Consider the following 19,026-nt stretch of genomic DNA (forward strand, 5'->3'; position numbering starts at 1 on the left):
GTCCAGCGCTTCTATCGCAACGCTATTACATCAGCCCTATATTGGGACAGGGTAGGCTGCTCATCAGCATTCAGTCTGTACAGGGAGCGCACGTTCCAGGAGAAAATGCGCAAATCGTAAATCCATTGTCGTTGCCAAGTTCGTCGTTGTAAAATCCAACCTCTCCGAGGCTCCCTGTGTGACTTTGTAATATGGGTTTTCCGTGTAGGGTTATAAGCCCTACCCAACCCCTAACCTGGGGGACCATTTGGTACATTTTGCGCCGTTTTTAGGCGCGGGAGACTCGTCTTCATCCTTTTTCGTATGAAGCGTTTCGTTAAGAAGGTGGCTGTTACACAAATTTGAATTTATTCTCATACTAAATGTTGACACAGTTCCGAGGTCGGGCGTAACACCCCACAATATATGATTATGTTGAAAATCAGAGTACACAACCACCCCTCCGGTGTCGAGACTAAATATGTCTTGGAAAATATGAACAGGAGATGAGTGGGTGCAGTTTTAGTTGAGATACATCTCACAAATTGCGACAGCCATATTTTTGCAGTTGATTTAGATTCGTCGGTGGCCGACTTCTTTTGCATTCTACATGCTTGCTTGATAAAAAAAACAATTTAGACAACTTTCTTTTTAAACTTCTATGCGCCGATTATTTGAAGCTAGGAGCTCCAGTCGTCATATCAGTACCTCACTCGTTATGATATTCGCTAGTTGACATCATGAAGAATCCGTCGGCGATTTGGAATGGTGGTGATTTTCAATTAAAACAATTTAATAAATGTAAAATTCAATCAAAAACTAATAAATTGTGGTTTTCCAAATGATTTTCTTGATGTACAGATGTAAATTATTTCCATTTCTTTCAATCCATCTCAAATTCAATATTCGAAAATAAATAGCTTTAAATTTCTGAAGGGTACAGTGTAAAATAATTCCAATTTCAATAACTTATCCATTAATGAAAATATTTCAACACAAAATTGATCAGCAATACCCATCTACAGTGCTTACATATATCCGTATGAAAATGTATGACGGTTAGTGGACATATGTATGTACGCAATGCCTGGAAGTAATTCGTACTGAAGTGTTCACTGCTTCCCTTCAATTTAAATTTTCAGCAGCCGTCAGGCTTCATAATTACATACTGCGGCCGCAAATAGGAAAATGTAATCAATATGATGATATATATTCGTGAAACCATGGGATAGCTTTCAATATATTCTTAATATAAACATATGAATGTGTTAAATACGAATATTTTCAAAAAGATTTAATTTTTCTGAGCATTTTTGAATAATTTTCCTGAAAGGAGGAGCAACTTTAATTCAGTTTCCTTAGGGAAATACATAAAGCATTCTTACTTTATTTTCAAGTTTTTACAATCTCGGCAAATGTCGGATTTTACCTAATACTAGCACTAGGTGCCGAGTATTTAGGGTTCGATGATCCTCCCCACTTGAAATATAAAAGATGGTGGCAGCCGGCTAATGGAAGAATCCGTTGAGAACTACCCGCAACATCAAGCACATATGCAAAATGGTGTATTTCTGCACGGCTTGAACCAAACTGTGTGAGAGACACAGGACATTAAGGGAAGCCGTAGCGGGTTTAGGTTCAATACCTGACAATATTATGGGAAATACAACCACCTTCTTGACCCGCAAAATTTCTTTGATTTCTTAAGGCAGTGGCTCATGATTCACCTTTTTCTCCACGTAGTTCCGTTCAATATTGCTATTATGGGGGATAGCGACAAGTGTTATACAAAACCTTATTATTTTCAATATTTGCTTTGCGAATGCAGTTGCATTAATGGAAAATTATAGATAGCGTCGATTAATTTGAATGATTTTGCAATACTGCGTTGTTTAGTGACATATTGTGGAAATGATCAAGTAAAACATAGAAAACAGAGCTCGGTTGATCAGAACTACCCTTTTTTTTGATGAGGGCAAAAATTAGATCGGATCGTATATCGACTCCTAATACGAGTATTGACCGACGGTAGATAAAATTCTGAATTTAAGACCGTACTTTCACAACAAAGCTTCGATTTTCAGAACAAATGATGAATCAAATTTGTGGTAAAGTATTCGAAGTAGGACTTTCTAATTTTTCTTTCGTGAGTCTTTGCATTAAACCACCATTGAAACAATGTAAGTACTGCGCTAGTTGTCGCGAGTTAAATTGCGGCGATCTCATTTTTGCGATTGCTATCCTTTTCAGGTCAGGTATATGTATCATAAAGCTAAGGTCATATCCACAGAGCAGTCTACCAGCGGGGCCGCCAGGCCTGGTAAGTGATTGATCAACTGGGATGCAAACCTTTATAATGACAATTTGCAAACGGGGGGAATTCTTCGAACATATTTCAGCAGAATAATTTCCTAATCGACCACTTTCACAAGCATTCACGTGAGACAGGACAAAAGAAGACCTGGTGCAAGGAGTTGCAACACAATACTCTGGTTACCATCTTATATCATGAAGGCTTCTGAATTCGGTATTGACAACTGAATTCCAAACACTACTCAAATTAACTTGAATCAAGCCGGGTTTCTCAGGAACTCGGAACTACTGACGCATATAATATACCCTTTGTTTAGATCTATTGCCAGAAGAACTTGCTTTACCGCAATTCGAAGAATAAAGGTCAAAGTAGGGTAGGTATACCAAAACGTTTTCGTATCTCTTTCGGTATTCATCAAGAAGGCGACATCTCGCCACTCCTCCTTGTATTTCACATGGACACTGTCACGCGGGATACTCAAGGTCCAGCACCCCACATACCGCTCTATGCCGATTATGTTTCCTTAGTTCCTCACAACATCGTCGTAAGATTTTTAACAAACTTGAGGGTTGAAACCGTGAGCAAAGGTTGAAGTAAAGAATACTTGAACTCTTAGGTAATATCGTTTGCCCAAAATATCGAAAACCCAAGTTAAATAATTGTCAACGCTAAAATAGTGATGTGATCTGTATTTCCAAAAACAAAATAATTGTCGTATGACAACCACAAACATTCTTTTTTTTTCGCAAATTAAGTTATCATAATACGAAATGGATTATTCGTATACGAATAAGTATATCAGATACTTAATTACCATAACAACACTAATAAATAAATAAAACTGCGCCGTAGCCGGTCCATAGCTCGGTTGTGAAAGGAGGAGCGGTAGATAGCTTCAGTCTGAATGGATGCCTGTTCCAAGGCGTAGGTGAGGAAAGTGCAGAAACTTTGCAGTCTTGCGGATTACTCACTAAGGAAAATAACACCACATCTGGCAAATTCAAAAATGAGGAGAAAGAGAAATTTAAGGTCCGGTACGGGCAACCGGCAGGAGTCATCTAACTTGATGACTGGGTCGGACTTCCGTAATGGACAGCACGGCGTTGAAACCGCTAATCGTGGGGCGGATCGACGTCTAGGCGCTATGATGACCAAGAGCATAGCTCCGCGTGCTGCAGCAATTTCGTCACAATCTGTGGTGATCACTTCAAGAAGTTCGCGTAAGGAGCGGATGAAGTGGATTGAGGAAATTAACGTCTTTATCATCCGCTTCTATTACGAAATAACGGTGGGGCGAGTACAACATCTTACCTCCCTTGTTGCACCAGAGATTCGTTGAGCGTTTCAGGGTATTCTCGCACGTGACTGTGCAGTGAGTCGCAGACCAGTACCGCTTTATTTCTCGCAGCGACACAATCCCAGCCATCATCAGGGAGCGTGTTCGACTTGAGGTCATCGCGAAAACTGGTAACCAAGAGTTGATGGAGGCAGAGGCGGTGGCATCAACAACACCACGCCGCACTGTAGGCAACAGTTTCAGTACTCGCCGAAGCACTCTTCTCCACCGTCCAACTGAAGTCTCCGCTGAGGTTCGGGACGAATTCCAAAGAGCGTGTATAGAATTCTCGGAAATGGGTCTTTGCATAGAAGTGTTTCAAGGCTCTCCAAGTCAATGATGAGATTGCAATTGCGCTGCAATTACAATCGCTTGTGTATTGTAGGGCAGTTATGGCTGTCAGATTGCACGGTCAGAAGATTCGCTTTCGCATTATTGGGTCGAGTGACCGAAGAGATCCACCATGGAAAATTCGTCTGGAATGTCGGCGGAACTCCCTAAGGCAGGAAACTGCTAGACTGCTTCAAATCAGCTCTGGCAGCTCAGACATAATGCTGCATGTAAGGTGATCCATCAAAACCTTGCATATAAGCCTGAGCCAATCGCGGGAACATGTCCGGTTTATCGATTTGAGCCGGAAGCAGTACTTGATAGTCCTGCTTATAGCACGTAGTGAGTTATATACCACATGGTATTGGGCCACATACCACACAACAAGTTTGGCGTGATGTTGACAAGATGCGACGCTCACTAACCTACCATCGGCCACCACCACCAGCACCGCTATATCCTTTAGGTAGGTAGAATCGTCCAAACCTAAATCCTTGGCACCGAGTACTAGTATTAGGTAAAATCCGGCACCTGCCGGATACTAAATAAATGGAATTACCTAATCTTCTACTACGGTTTGAGTGGTTACATTTCAAGAAAAGAAAAACACCCTGGAATTGGAATAAGGTTAAAACATATAAGGAATTATTGCATTAAGAATGAACAAGTCAACCGGAAGCGTCACGTTTCGGGTATAAAAGTTTTGCTTTCTTGTACATATAGGGAATTTTCTATGCACGTTTTTCGTTTCTTACACAACTGAAACCACAAGATATTCCTTCATATACGCCCAAACTTGAAAAATATATGTGCATATTAAAGACATACGAGTATGTAAGTATTATGAACACGCTGGACATATCTAAACGTATCTACATTGATGGCCTACATGTGAATATTTCCGCTTTAATCTATGCGCCAAAGCATGCACCCCTCCACTATATGTATGTGGAACGAATTGCGAGCTCGATATGCTGCCTGAGACTATAAGATATATTATCATCATCAACGGTGCAACAACCGGTATCCGGTCTAGGCCTGCCTTAATAAGGAACTCCAGACATTCTGGTTTTGCGGCGAGGTCCACCAATTCGATATCCCTAAAAAGTGTTTGGCGTCCTGACCTACGCCATCGCTCCATCTTAGGCAGGGTCTCCCTCGTCTTCTTTTTCTGCCATAGATATTGCCCTTATAGACTTTGCGGGCTGGATCATCCTCATCTATATAGATTAACTGACCCGCCCACCGTCCACCTATTGGTATCGCTCATAGATTTCGTCGTTATGTAGATTCTTCGGAAAATTCTTCTCTCGAACGCGGCGAAGAGTTCGCAATTCTTCTTGCTAAGAACCCAAGTCTCCGAGAAATACATGAGGACTGCCAAGATAAGAAATGTACTACAATATAAAACGCTCGAAACGTCTCACAATAGGGTCAAAGCTCTTACTGTACAAGACAATGAGGCAAGTGCTCATACTACGACCTTTTCAACGGTTGCTTACTTCCATTTTTCTCTTTGAGTTTGAACAGCGTACTTTTCTGGACTAAATCTCAGAATTGGACAATCCTTCTTAAACGTACCTACCCTAATTCTCTTCCAAATCACAGAATTTATGAGCTCAAAATCTCAATTTTGTTTATTTGGGATGAGTTAAACAATAATTTGTTCCAGAATTTAGTCCGTTCTATGGATAACAGCCTATTTCAGATGATTGACCAAAAATTATATGTTAACCATGATTAGCAATAATTAATAATAATTTTACTTTGGCTATTTTTTAAATTTTTAAATATTATAAAATTGTAGGAAAATGTACTTTTTCTGATAATAAAATTATTAGATTGTGATTAACTTGTACAACTATTTCAATTAAATATTTCATTAAGCAAATCTCATAAATAAAAGAAATTAGTATAACAATTTATTAATTAATTAAAAAAAGCTAAACAAGCAAAACCAAAATGTTCCTAAACGTTGCTTGCGTGTCCAGCACGATTCAGTCAAAACTATTCATCTGATTCGGCAGCTAGCGTATCCAGCATCTAACGATCCAACAGCAGGAAACAATTCTTAAAAAATCCCACGCGCATGCCTTAGCTTCTTTGCTTCCATGGGAATGGCTTTTCAATTTCCCTATTCCCTATTCCAGCACGGAGAAATATATTCCTTGCAAGAATTCCGACGTACGTTATGCTGTGGCTGTGCGGATTCGCAATGCATGCTGCTGGATCGTTTGAACACTCTCATACTAAATGTATACAATAATTCTTTTGTATCTAACACGTTCAGTGCTGGACAAGCTAGCTGGTGTATCATTATGGTCTAAGCCAATGTGACAGCTTGTTTCAGCAGATATCAGTTCTCTATTCTAGTTTGTCATAACCCTGAATTTGATTACCTGATATTGGACACCTCCCTAGTATGTCCGTTGCCCAATGAGTCAAAGCTTAGAGCGGCGTCCAGGTTCTTGAGATTAGCGGATCTTTGAAAAGGATAGTGTATTTTTTTATTTTGTGGATATTCTACAAAATTTTGGGAAATGGAATTCATTTTATTATAATTGGTCGCGATCTACTGATATTTATGTAACTGATGACCAGCACAATACTGGAAAGGCTTCTAGTTTTGGATTTCGTTAACGCCTTCGCCTATCTTTATATGTGTTAGAGTCAATATTACGCTGTTGGGGTAGACTGGATTATGGTAAATCTTCCGAAAGGAGATTTCGGGATTCGAGCCTATAGAACGTGATCTTGAGGTTGACGCACAAACCGTGTCGGGACGTGAACTAGCTCGAGGAACACATATTCAAGTCTGTACGATGAAAATGAATGCCCTTACTTTTAAAAGGGAGGAACTCACAAGAGCCCTTCAGAAAAGGCACATCGATATATGCGCTCTTTAAAAACACGAGCCCGGTGGAAATGACTTTGGTAGCCCATTGGTGTCGGCATTGCCTTCTCTGAGAGTTTCATGATGCCATTCAAGATCGATTCGATGTTTGGTGAATAGCGCTCACTATTATATCAGCTTACCGCAGGATTCACTTTTTACCGGCACATACAATACAAGTAGGTCAACCTGATGAAATGAAAGGCGGCATCTGGCAACTCCTTAAAAAAAGGTCTATAACATGCTTGCCGATATCGTCTTTGCGGATAATCTTAGTGGTCATGTGGGCAAAAAGGCATGCGGCAATAAGCGGTAATGTGAGGGGCAACCGTATTGCCAATTTTGCCGACGCAGATGATCTTGAACTTGCTAGTATATGGTTTATTAAACAAATGCTTCATTTTCCTACAATTTATAGCGAGGACATGGCTATATGCTTACCGCCACTGCATGCAAAACTGTGTGAAAAGAAACGATTTCAATAATGCGACTGCTAAGCATTAAGAACGTTAAAGAAAGGCGGAATCAAACTAAAAGCAACTAAAAGCCCACAAAATGGCCTATGCAAAACGCACACTAGCACAGGATATCGAAGATTTCTGCTGCCCTACTAACAAGAAGGGTATTTTGTTTACTCACAGACAAGCCATGACAGACAAATAGCGGGAATACTTCGAGCGGATTTCAACGGAGGAATTTGCTAATCCTCCGCTTTCAGAAGTACCGCTGGCATTTGAAGCAATTTCACTTGTCAACGGAGTCAAGGAATCAGTGAAACGAATGAAATTGGGGAAAGCAATAGGAACTGACGACATCTCAACTAATCTCTGGAAAGCAAAGAGCTGGAACCCATACTGTGATGTGTCACCTTATGTGGTTGTTGCCAGTCCACTTGGCAATCCCTGTGATGTGCCACCTTATGTGATTGTTGCCAGTCTATGTGGTTGTTGCCAGTCCACTTGGCAATCCCTGTGATGTGCCACCTTATGTGATTGTTGCCAGTCCACTTGGCAGTACCTTATTCTTCTTTCTTTCTAGATTAGATTATGGTTAGTCGGAGCAGCTAAATGCCAAAACTCCAGACTAACCAGCTATGGGAGCAGCAATTGCCTGAACTCCACAATGACCTAATCAAGCAGTGTAAATTATGGGAGCAGCGAATTGCTTGGACTCCACAGAATGAAACACGTTAAGCTTGAGTTTGATAGTTCCAACGAACTACGTATTTTTAATTTATATTTCCTTTTTTATACAATTTTTACCTATACTTAGTAGGCCGGTACATATCAATTTACAGTATTTTAGGAAAAATATTACATAGTAGGCAATGATAAAGTGAATAAGTTTACAGTATTTTTAGAGAAAATATTACATAGTAGGCAATGATAAAGTGAATAAGTTTACAGTATTTTACACCTTACCCCTTTTGAAAAAAATGAATTGTCTTTAGGAACGGTAGACAATTCGTTTTTTCTTTATTGTTTATATTATGTATAGTCAGAAGTTTTTTTTTTCTTTTTTTTAACAATAATGAGTAATATTTTTAAAGTCTACTTATTGTAATATATTGTATTGGTATTGATTAATTAGGTGGTATATTTATATTTATAACAGTATAGGCAATTTCAAAGCAATTTTGTTTATTTTATTTATTTATTTATTCGTCTTAACCTATTTTTGTGAATTTTAGATATTTTATTGTCCTGGTCTTTTATCAGGCAATTTACATTGTCAATTGATATTATGCTATAAGGACCTTCATACAATGGGTCTAGTTTTCGTCTGTTTTCGACGGATAACAAAACTTGATCTCCTATTTTCAATGATAATGGGTTACATTTTGGGTCATTTTGGTTCTTTGTCTTTTTCTTTGCTTTTTCTAGAAGTTGTTTGGCTTTGCTAATGGAATTTTGTAATCTGTATTTTAGTTCATTATTGTACAAATCGTAATTATATATTGGTTCTGGTTTTGTTTTAGAGAGTTCTGAGGGTATATTTACTTTTTTTCCAAACACTAACTCGAATGGTGTGTAACCATGTATGGAATTGGGTGACGTGTTGTAACAGAAAGAGTAGTATTGTACCCAATCATCCCAATCGTCTTTGTTTTCGTTAACGAAACTTCGTAGGTATTCGTTTAGACACTTATGGTTACGTTCTAGAGCTCCTATGGTTTCAGGATGAGCTGGTGTTGCAAATATTTGTTCAATTTTTAGCAATTTACATATCTCTGAGAATACTTGATTTTTGTATTCAGTACCGAGATCTGTTTTTATTTTGTTCATGGGTCCGTAGTTTAATATGAATCCATGGACAATTGCTCTTGCAACAGTGTTCGCTTCTTTGTTTGGAATAGGTATTATTATCACATATTTGCTCAGATCACACTGCATAGTTACAGCGTATTTATTACCTTGGTTGGTTTTGGTAAACGGTCCAACTGTGTCTATGGACATGGTATCGAATACTTTGGTTGGTGTTGTTGTTATCTCTAGTAATTCCCTATTTTGTTTCTGATATTTATTTTTTGTACATGAACTACAGTTTTTAATATAATTAGCGATTGTTTTTTTCATGTTTTCCCATTTGTATATTTCACGTAGTTTTTTATACATTCTACTCTGTCCAATGTGTCCTGCTGTTGGAGTAGAGTGATTATTATGCAATATTTCTATTACTTTCGATTTGTCCGTTATCGTAATTAGTGGTTTGTATATTTGGATATCCATATTTTTCAAAGTATGATTCGCTAGCGTTTTAAATGCGGTTGTATTTAATATAGTGAATAATTCACTTTCGGCCGATAGTTTCAGAGTCTTGGTCTGAAACCTATTATTTAGATATTTTTCCAACTCTGTGAGTTCCTGCACTAATGCGGGTTCAATTGATTGGTTATTATTTAGATTTATATACCGCTTTATTTGGACTTTATTTTTATGTATTATGTTTATCTCTATATCAGTATTTTTATTTTTATATTGCGCAATATTAAATTTCAGTTCCGGTAAATGCATTACTTCATTAGGTGATAAAACCTCGAAAACGTGCAGTTGATCAGGCTGCATGTTTTTGTTAGTAATGTGGTTTTCTGAAGTATTGTGAATGAGTTTTGATTGATTTGTGTTTTTGGTCATTGCTCTTGTTTGTATTTGCAAGATATTTTTCAGGTTTGTCAGGTCTGTTATATCTAGTTCTATTCTAGATAATGTATCTGGGCCAATGTTCTCTTTACCTTTAATGTACTGTATGTCAAATTGATATTCTTCTAGATCAAGCCTCATCCGTGTTAGTTTCGATGATGGGTTTTTCATCCCAAATAAGTAAATAAGTGGCCTATGATCTGTTCTTACTATAAAATGTCTTCCATAAACATATGGTTTGAAATATATTATTGCCCAATGAATTGCTGTTAGTTCTTTTTCTATGGTAGATTTATTTTTTTTCACCTTTAGTGAATGTTTTGCTAGCGAAAGCTATTGGCAATTCAGTTCCATCTATTGTCTGTGATAGTATTGCTCCACATGCATTTTCGGATGCATCTGTGGATATTGTAAACTGTTGTTTAAAATCAGGGTACTGAAGTATGGGTGGGGACATTAATATTGTTTTAAGGATGTCGAATGCAGTGCTACACAGTGGTGTCCATTCGAATTTCACATTTTTACGCAACAATTGATTTAAAGGTAGGGCAATTTCAGCGAAATTTGGGACAAAACGTCTGTAATAATTACAGAATGCGACGAATCGTCTTACTTCGTCTGGGTTTTTTGGTACTGGAAATTGTTTAATGACTTCGAATTTTGAAGGATCAGGTTGTATTCCTTCGGCAGAGATCTGATGTCCAAGATATGTTACTTCTGATTGAAAGAATTTACACTTATCAGGGTTTAACTTTAAATTTTTGGCTCGTAAGCACTGAAATACTGACGTTAGATTTTTTAAGTGATGGTTTTTCGAACATCCAGTGACTATTATGTCGTCAATGTATAAGAAAGCTGTGTCGGGTGATAAACCTGATAATGCTATGGTCATCATTCTCTGAAAGCTATTGGGACTAATATTTAGTCCGAAGGGTAGGCGGGTAAATTGGTAATGTCCCTGGTTTGTAGAAAAAGCTGTGTATTTTCGCGATGATTGTTTTAGAGGTATTTGATGAAATCCAGATAGTAAATCTAAAGTGGAAAAATATTTGGCTCGACCCATTTGGTCAAGAATTTCATCTATTCTGGGAAGTGGGAATTTATCTGCTACCACTTTTTTGTTAAGATTACGAAAATCAACTACCAAACGCCATTTCTTATCTCCTGTTGATGATTTTTTAGGGACTAGTAGTATAGGTGAGTTGAAATGCGATGTTGAGTGCTCAATGATATCGTCGTCCAACATTTGTTTGACTTGACTATTTATTTCTGTTTTGTGGGCTTCAGGTATACGGTAATTTTTTGTGTATACCGCTGAGTTATCACTCAACTGGATATGTTGGCTATAAAAGTTGTTGGTGGTTAATGGCTCATTTTCCATATTAAAAATATCCGCGAATTCTCGGCATAGTGTTTTAAGGTCTTTTATTGCATATTCTGGTACGTGTTCTACGTTCAATGTATTTAACAATTTTTGCATTCTTTGTGTGTTATGCAGTTTATCGGTATTGTTGTATACAGAATAATCCGAAAGGTGTTCCCATTGAGGGTTGAGGTTTTTGATTTTTACTGTACTTGAAGTGGTGTTTAGGATTTTAACTAGTGGGTTTTGAGGAGAAATAATTGATCCTGCTAAGAATATTCCGGGTTGTATTTCTTGTCCGGGTATAACTATGTCGTTTAAGAATTGATTGTTTAGTTTGCGTATTACTTCGCATCTGGGCGGGATTAAGATTGTGTTCCGTGTAGGACCATCTAGAATTGGAATTTCATGAAGAATATTATTGATATTAATTGTCAATATCCAGGTGTCATAGTCGATTATTGCCCTATATTTAGTAAGGAAGTCTAAACCTAGAATCGCATCTGCGTCTAGTGGAAAGTCATTAGCAACTATTTGGAATGTGTGCTCAATTGAAAGAGTACTATCGAATTTTATATGGGTTTTTGTTGCACCAATTGATTCTTTTTGTACCCCAGTAATGCCCTGTATTGTGCATGTGTTATTTGGATAGTATATTTGATTATTGTCAATTTTTCCCCGTTTAAATATAGAAATGTCAGCTCCTGTGTCTATTATAAAGGTACATGTTGTGTTGCACATGTCAACGAAAGCTCGTACAAAGCTTGTGAGCGATGGATTTATAGTATGGAATGTGACCTTTCTTATTGATTTCCCCCCAACCGATTTTGGTTGGTTTCTAGCACCGACTGAGGGGGTTGGGATTCCCCCGAACTCAAATGGTTTATATTTTGTCGGTTGTTACTGTTGTTCCAGAAGGGTCTTCGGTAATTGTTGTTATTATTTCTGAACCTGTTATTTTGGTTGCGGTTATAATTTTGGTTTCTATTTGGAGTATTGTTTCTGTTAAAATTTTCATATGAATTTCTATTTGCGGTATTATTAAAACTTTGATTATTACGTCGGTTTTGGTTATTGAAGTCATTATTGTGATTGTTACCTCTTCTGTTTGTTTTGTAATGATAGACATTTTTGGGAATTGGTTTATCGACTGCAATTGCCTTTGCAATTGTGTCGGATAGATTTGTAAGATTACCGGCACGCAAAATTAATGAGGTTTCGCTGTTCGAAACATTTTCCGCTATTGTTTGCATTGCAAATTTTTCGGCTAATTTCTCTGCAGTTTCGCCCTCTGCGACTTTTTCTGATATAAAGGCTCTTGTCAATTGCCTTGACAAGTCCTCTATTTTATTTGTAAAATCAGTTAATTTGGTATTTCCCTGTTTACAACTTTTAAGTTGTGCCAGAACGGCATCAGACGATATTTTTATAGAGAATTTTACTCTCAGTTTATCGGTTAGTTTAGTTATTGTGTTTAATTCCTCGGATACCATGTATTTGGCTTTGCCGGTTATCCGGGTTTTCACAAATTTAAGTAGAATACCTTTGTGTTCTACTGGTGTGAGTTCGTTCAATAGTGAAACTGACTCAATGAAGGATTCTGTTTCCTCTGGGTTTCCGTCAAAGTATTTGACTAAAGCTGTGGCTGTTTTAATGTCGAAAGCCGTGTTCCCTAACTGTTGTTTGTCTAATATTGAAAGTATTTCAGCAGATAGTTGCTGTATTTCCTTGCAAACTCCCTTAATTAGAGTTGCTGTTTTAACGTCTGTTCGTATATTTTGTTCAGTCGACTTTGCGTCTATTAGTGTTTGTTCAATTAATTCGCGTTTTTCGCGTATAGTTTTTTCACTGTAAGGACGATTTACACTTTTCCGTAGATTTATTAGTGTAATTTGAAGTTTCTCTTTTAGAGATTCTAATTTGTCCATTTAGAAAAAGCAAAGAATAACATTTTCAGACATCTACTTTTATATTGTTATATTGTCGTGCTTTCAATCATGTGATATAAATACTAACATTATTTGGAACAAACAAAAAAATCATTTATTATTTATTACTATTACATTTATTAAACTATCATAATTCTAATTTGGAACAAACATTTTTTTTTTATATTATTTTACTGATTAACTTTATTATTTTTTTTTTGCATTTTTTTTAAATAATTTATTTCTTTTTTAACTTTGGTTATTAAATATTTATACTTGTTGGTCTCTTCTGGTGTAGCTGCGATTTCCTCTAACCGTTTATATTTTATGAACTGCCGCTGGAGTTCTCTTCTTCGTCCTCCTTTAGCGCTGACAGATTCGTTATTGGATAGTCGTTTCGTACGTTTCTTATATTCTTCTATCGTAAGGCGTCGAGGTCCCGCAAGTTTATCATCAACCGTAGTTGTCGGTGTTGATTCTGACGGCTTCCAGCGTGGTGGTTGCTCTCCAATTTTATATAGTGTTATGCCTCCATTGTTTTGCTCTGGTTTTTTGAGCAATTGCCAGATTTTCTGGTAAAGCTGGTCGAATTTTTCCCCAATGTCGTTCATTTACACGACCTTGATTTCCAAATTTTCACGATAGTAAGTAGAAACGCTAGTAAGCAGAAGTCTTTAGACTGTTACTTATGTATGAAGTCTTTAGACTGTCACGGTCGCCATGTGATGTGTCACCTTATGTGGTTGTTGCCAGTCCACTTGGCAATCCCTGTGATGTGCCACCTTATGTGATTGTTGCCAGTCCACTTGGCAGTACCTTATTCTTCTTTCTTTCTAGATTAGATTATGGTTAGTCGGAGCAGCTAAATGCCAAAACTCCAGACTAACCAGCTATGGGAGCAGCAATTGCCTGAACTCCACAATGACCTAATCAAGCAGTGTAAATTATGGGAGCAGCGAATTGCTTGGACTCCACAGAATGAAACACGTTAAGCTTGAGTTTGATAGTTCCAACGAACTACGTATTTTTAATTTATATTTCCTTTTTTATACAATTTTTACCTATACTTAGTAGGCCGGTACATATCAATTTACAGTATTTTAGGAAAAATATTACATAGTAGGCAATGATAAAGTGAATAAGTTTACAGTATTTTTAGAGAAAATATTACATAGTAGGCAATGATAAAGTGAATAAGTTTACAGTATTTTACACATACTCTGGGGCAGCTTCGTTTGCTCTGTCCCTATATATGGTTCTATGTACTGACCCACTATCAAAAGCAATGAATGTCCCACGGTAGTGAAAACAAAGGTGCTGTGTTGGTCTCGTGGTATAAAACGCCCTATTCACGTTAGAAACGAAGACATTCGCGATTTATGTAGAGCCGCGCCGATTGTGAAGAAAATGCGAGATATTCTCTTCTTCTTCTTTAGTATGGAGATGTAATTCGCGCTGATGAGAACTAATTTGCTAGGATTTGTTTGAATGTCAAAGTCGATGAAAAATGACGCCGACGGCCGATCACAAAAAAAAAATGGCTTGATACAATAAATGGTAATTTGAGGGCCTCTTGACTCCATCCAGATTAGTCCTTTGGCCGAGCGAAATGGCGCAATTGTTCGACAGGAGCTGATTCTGCATCTAAATGCGACAAAGTCTAAAGAGAGGGAAGACGAGTACATAATCCAGAAGTAGAAATTCAGTCAACTACGCTATCACAGCATTAAATTAAAAAACTAGTTTAAAAGAAAAAGGAAATCGATATGTAGCAGATTACTGGCATTACGGCGATGGTCATAAACTGATGAGTACCCCAAAAGTAAACACAATGCAATGCAACACAGGGAAATCCTAACTCACACATATTCTCAAAGATGGATCCCTTTCTATCTTTGAGAATATGCGTGAGTGTGAATGTGTGAAATCTCAAAGTTCCACCTGACAACAAACTGCGAAGCTCGCAAAGTTGCAGGTGCGTGTTTTGATATTTTTGGACCAAGGCCATGGGTTCGATTTAACCAAACCTGCGGTATTGAATAAATAAAGGAGGCTAGAATGTTTTTCAATGAGAGATCCTCAAGATCATCAAGACTATTTATCAAAATTGCTAGTGGCAATTATATAGAGACTATTCTCTTCCAGGACTTAGTTGCGATGATCTTACAAAACCAGCTTAACGCCAAAAGGAGAAACGTCATAATTGCCCGTCAACGCAAGGATTATGGACACTGCAAGGAAAAACGGGTACATCAGCACCACCAAAAGGAGAAACGTCATAATTGCCCGTCAACGCAAGAATTAAGGATACTGCAAGGAAAAACGGGTACATCAGCATAGATACGATGATCAGGAGACACGCACAAAGGATAAAACGTAGTAAAGTCACTGCATAGCACAGCCCACAATCGACTTCTACCGCATTAAAAAGATTAAGCGCCACCTTCTCAAATCTGTCCAAGCATATGAAACGCGCATTAAGACGGTTTGACATACAACTGGTAAGATCAAGTCGTATCTCAGCTTTCTAAAGAAAAGAACCCAGGTCTCCAAGGAATACATGAGGACTGGCAAGATCATTGTCTTGTACAGTAAGAGCGTTGACCCTATTGTGAAGCGTTTCGAGCGTTTTACAACTCTTGGCCGCGTTCGAGAGAAGAATTTTCCGCAGAATTATTGACCCCCTACATGAGGATGGACTATTGCGTAGTCTACATCACGATGAAATCTATGAGCGATACCAATAGGTGGGCGGTGGGCGTATCCGTATAGATGAGAATGATCTAGCCTGAAAAGTCTAGAAGGGCAATATCTATGGTGGAAAAAAAGCGAGGTAAATCCTGCCAAACAGCTTTTAGGGATATCGAATTGGTGTATCTTGGCGCAAAACCAGGATGTCTGGAGTTCCTTATTACGGCTGGCCTAAATCGGATACCGGTTTTTGTGCCGTCGATCATGATGAGCACATGCACTTTTGCCCAACCACCGTTTTGGTACTTTCCCTCGAACACCACCTTGTCGTAGTGAGGGAGCCTGTAGTAGATTACTACCATACTAAAGTTGTCCAAAACATATAAAGATGGGAACCATGGATTGTAACTCTCCAAGTGATAAGAAGTTAGGTACCTAGAAACCATCCGAAGCTTTGAGAAATCAGGTCGTGGACAACGCACTGATTCTGGAGGCCTCACCATGTTGCCCCACCGAGAGATCTGTGCAAGACGGGCTTTCCGTTTCAGTGGAAAGCTTACACCGTTGCAATGCGATAGAAAGAAGTTTTTTGGGATAGATGTCATTAACGTTGTTATCATACATCATCAAGTGTAGCGATGTCCAGAGAAATCGGATGCAAGGAAGCAGAACTTTCGGTGGGAGGGTATTCACATTAGACTACACTTATGGCTACGAACATAAAGGTTAGCCAAGTTGTAGCATCCAAAGCCTCTTCCTATCTACTGGCAACAAGACTGGCAAAGTTGCAGGGCTGTCCTTGTATATTTCTGGTACAAGAGCCATGGGTTAATTTTAACAAAATCTGTGGTATTGGATCACTAAAAGAGACCATGACTTTCTTCGAAGGGAGATCCGCGATGCCGAGCTTCGCCTGCGTCCTGATGACAAAATTGTTAGTGGCAACATCCTGAGACAATTCTGTTAAGACATTTGTCCGTCTGATGTCTGATGCATTCACAGACATTTTCACAGACACAAGCACAGGCGAAGAAGAATATGTCTTTGCTTTCAAGTGCGTTCCTCTCCACGAAACAATGCTTCAGGCCTGAAAATATCTTTCGTGTTAGAAATCATCACATAAAGGTTTATGACAACAATATAGATGCTGACATATCAGTAGAGCTATGAGTTAGTTAATGCAATCCAATTTTCTTCAAATTAATTCTGCATGTACGCTTATACGATCATATTTGGCTGCCTGAAGAAAACACGTTAACGTTTAAGCCTTAATTCCAAACAAATGAATGTAGTTCAATGATGCGGAAACTCTTTGTGAGTTCAACCATTTTCATTGACATAAAACATCTAATGACGAATATCATGATAAACTTGCTAAAGACGCATCCTTCAAAGGAAACACTGAACACAGTATCTAGTTATATATTCATTGCACATTTTCAGCTCTTTACGATAGCGAAATAAATTCCCGTGAAAAATGAAAATGAAATCGAAAGTCTTATCGACTGAGTATTTCCACCGTTACAACTCTCGCTTTTCGCGTCTCGATTTCAATTCCTAACATTTTGTCGCTCCTTCCCTCCCTTAACCTGTGCGGGTATAAATACCAAATGAAATGGATTTCCTAGAAAATAAATTTCTGCACAACATTTGCTGGAAAAATAGATTGACTTTCACAGTGGGAAATGGTTGCCTGTCACTCTCCTTGTCTCTGGGGGGAATTCAAATTCGAAATTTCAGGTTTGCGTTGTAGGGACTTTAGTCTGCGTTTCATTTAGTCCCGCCGGCTTCCCATCAGGAGGGGGCATTAAGAGACTTTGCGGGAAGTACGAGTAGCTGGCCTAAGCAGTGATTCGTAAATGAATCCTTATGAAGTCTTCTAAGACCACTTGAAGATGTTCGATTAGTAATTGCTTTCTTTCTAAGAGTGAATTACCAACTTTGCCCCATAACTATCTAAAATTAATTATATTGATTGGATTTATAAATGCCAGGTGGGGTTTTGCGAGCTTTTCCGGTGTCCTGACTTTATGTTCTATACAAGTATATGGAGGTAATAAGTTAGAGACAAAGTTGATCTTTGTTTTGATGTAGGGACAATTTCGTACTGAGGACTCACTATCCCTGGGTGAGTGCTGCCAACTCTGTGTTCCTCCGGGATTATCCTTATTTCAGTAATGGAACTGATTCTGCACCAGTTATGGAAATTCACATAAACAAGGTTGACGAATATGAAATGCATAAATAATGTGCATGATCACGTTCAAGCATATTCGATTGTTTTGGTGTTGATTTTTTCGTGACACCGCAGAACCCAAAACTGATCCCAACTGAGATAATTCAATTGAGTGTTATCTGTTTTCACCCACCTGCCATCTCTTCTTAGTGTTGGAATTCACGGCACGCACGCAAATCGAAAAAGCGGTTAGGCCGCAGAAGTAATCCCCGCGTTCAAGATGCTCCGAGGAAGAGGTTGCGTGAAATGTGTTCTGCCTTTCGATTTCCGAATAACAAAAAAACTATTTCGGCTTTCTGTACACGTTGGGATGTGAAAGCCTCATAAACCCGGTACGGGAATACAATACATGATAATGTACGGAAGTGAGGGACTCTGGGAAATTGGCATCAGGCGAATAAAGTAGAAGGACTTCAAAGAACCGGAGGGGCGGTATTCTGTGCGAGGCAAAAACAATTTGTGTTCCACTACGGAAGCCAATATTCAATAAAGGGAGTGATATAATGTGCTTAATGGGATTGTATAGTAATTAATATTAAGTCGCCACAAGTGTTCATTCACCAGCTACGTTTATTATTCCTAACTGATGGTGAAAGTGGTTATCGCATACAGAATACGATATACTTGTAATCCAATAAAATCAAACAATCTTTCAGCACTTGAGCGAGAAGGAACCTATTATCTCCCCAGAAATACTCATCTTTCTGTCAACCCCGCCTATAAAATCCTTTTCAATTACTGCCGTTTGGTCTACATATTGTTAGCGCTCAATGAAGATGAGATTTCTAGTCAACTATTTTTGAAGGTGGTTGGTTC

General features: G+C 38.3%; 1 protein-coding gene across 4 annotated transcripts in view; it reads right to left on the reverse strand.

Moving 5' to 3' along the window:
• The window catches only part of LOC119646613 (potassium voltage-gated channel protein Shaw-like), a 637,421-nt gene that overhangs the window by 27,767 nt on the left and 590,628 nt on the right, over positions 1-19,026 (reverse strand). The window lies entirely within an intron of this gene.

Source organism: Hermetia illucens, chromosome 1 (assembly GCF_905115235.1).
Source record: "Hermetia illucens chromosome 1, iHerIll2.2.curated.20191125, whole genome shotgun sequence".
Lineage (NCBI taxonomy): Eukaryota > Metazoa > Arthropoda > Insecta > Diptera > Stratiomyidae > Hermetia > Hermetia illucens.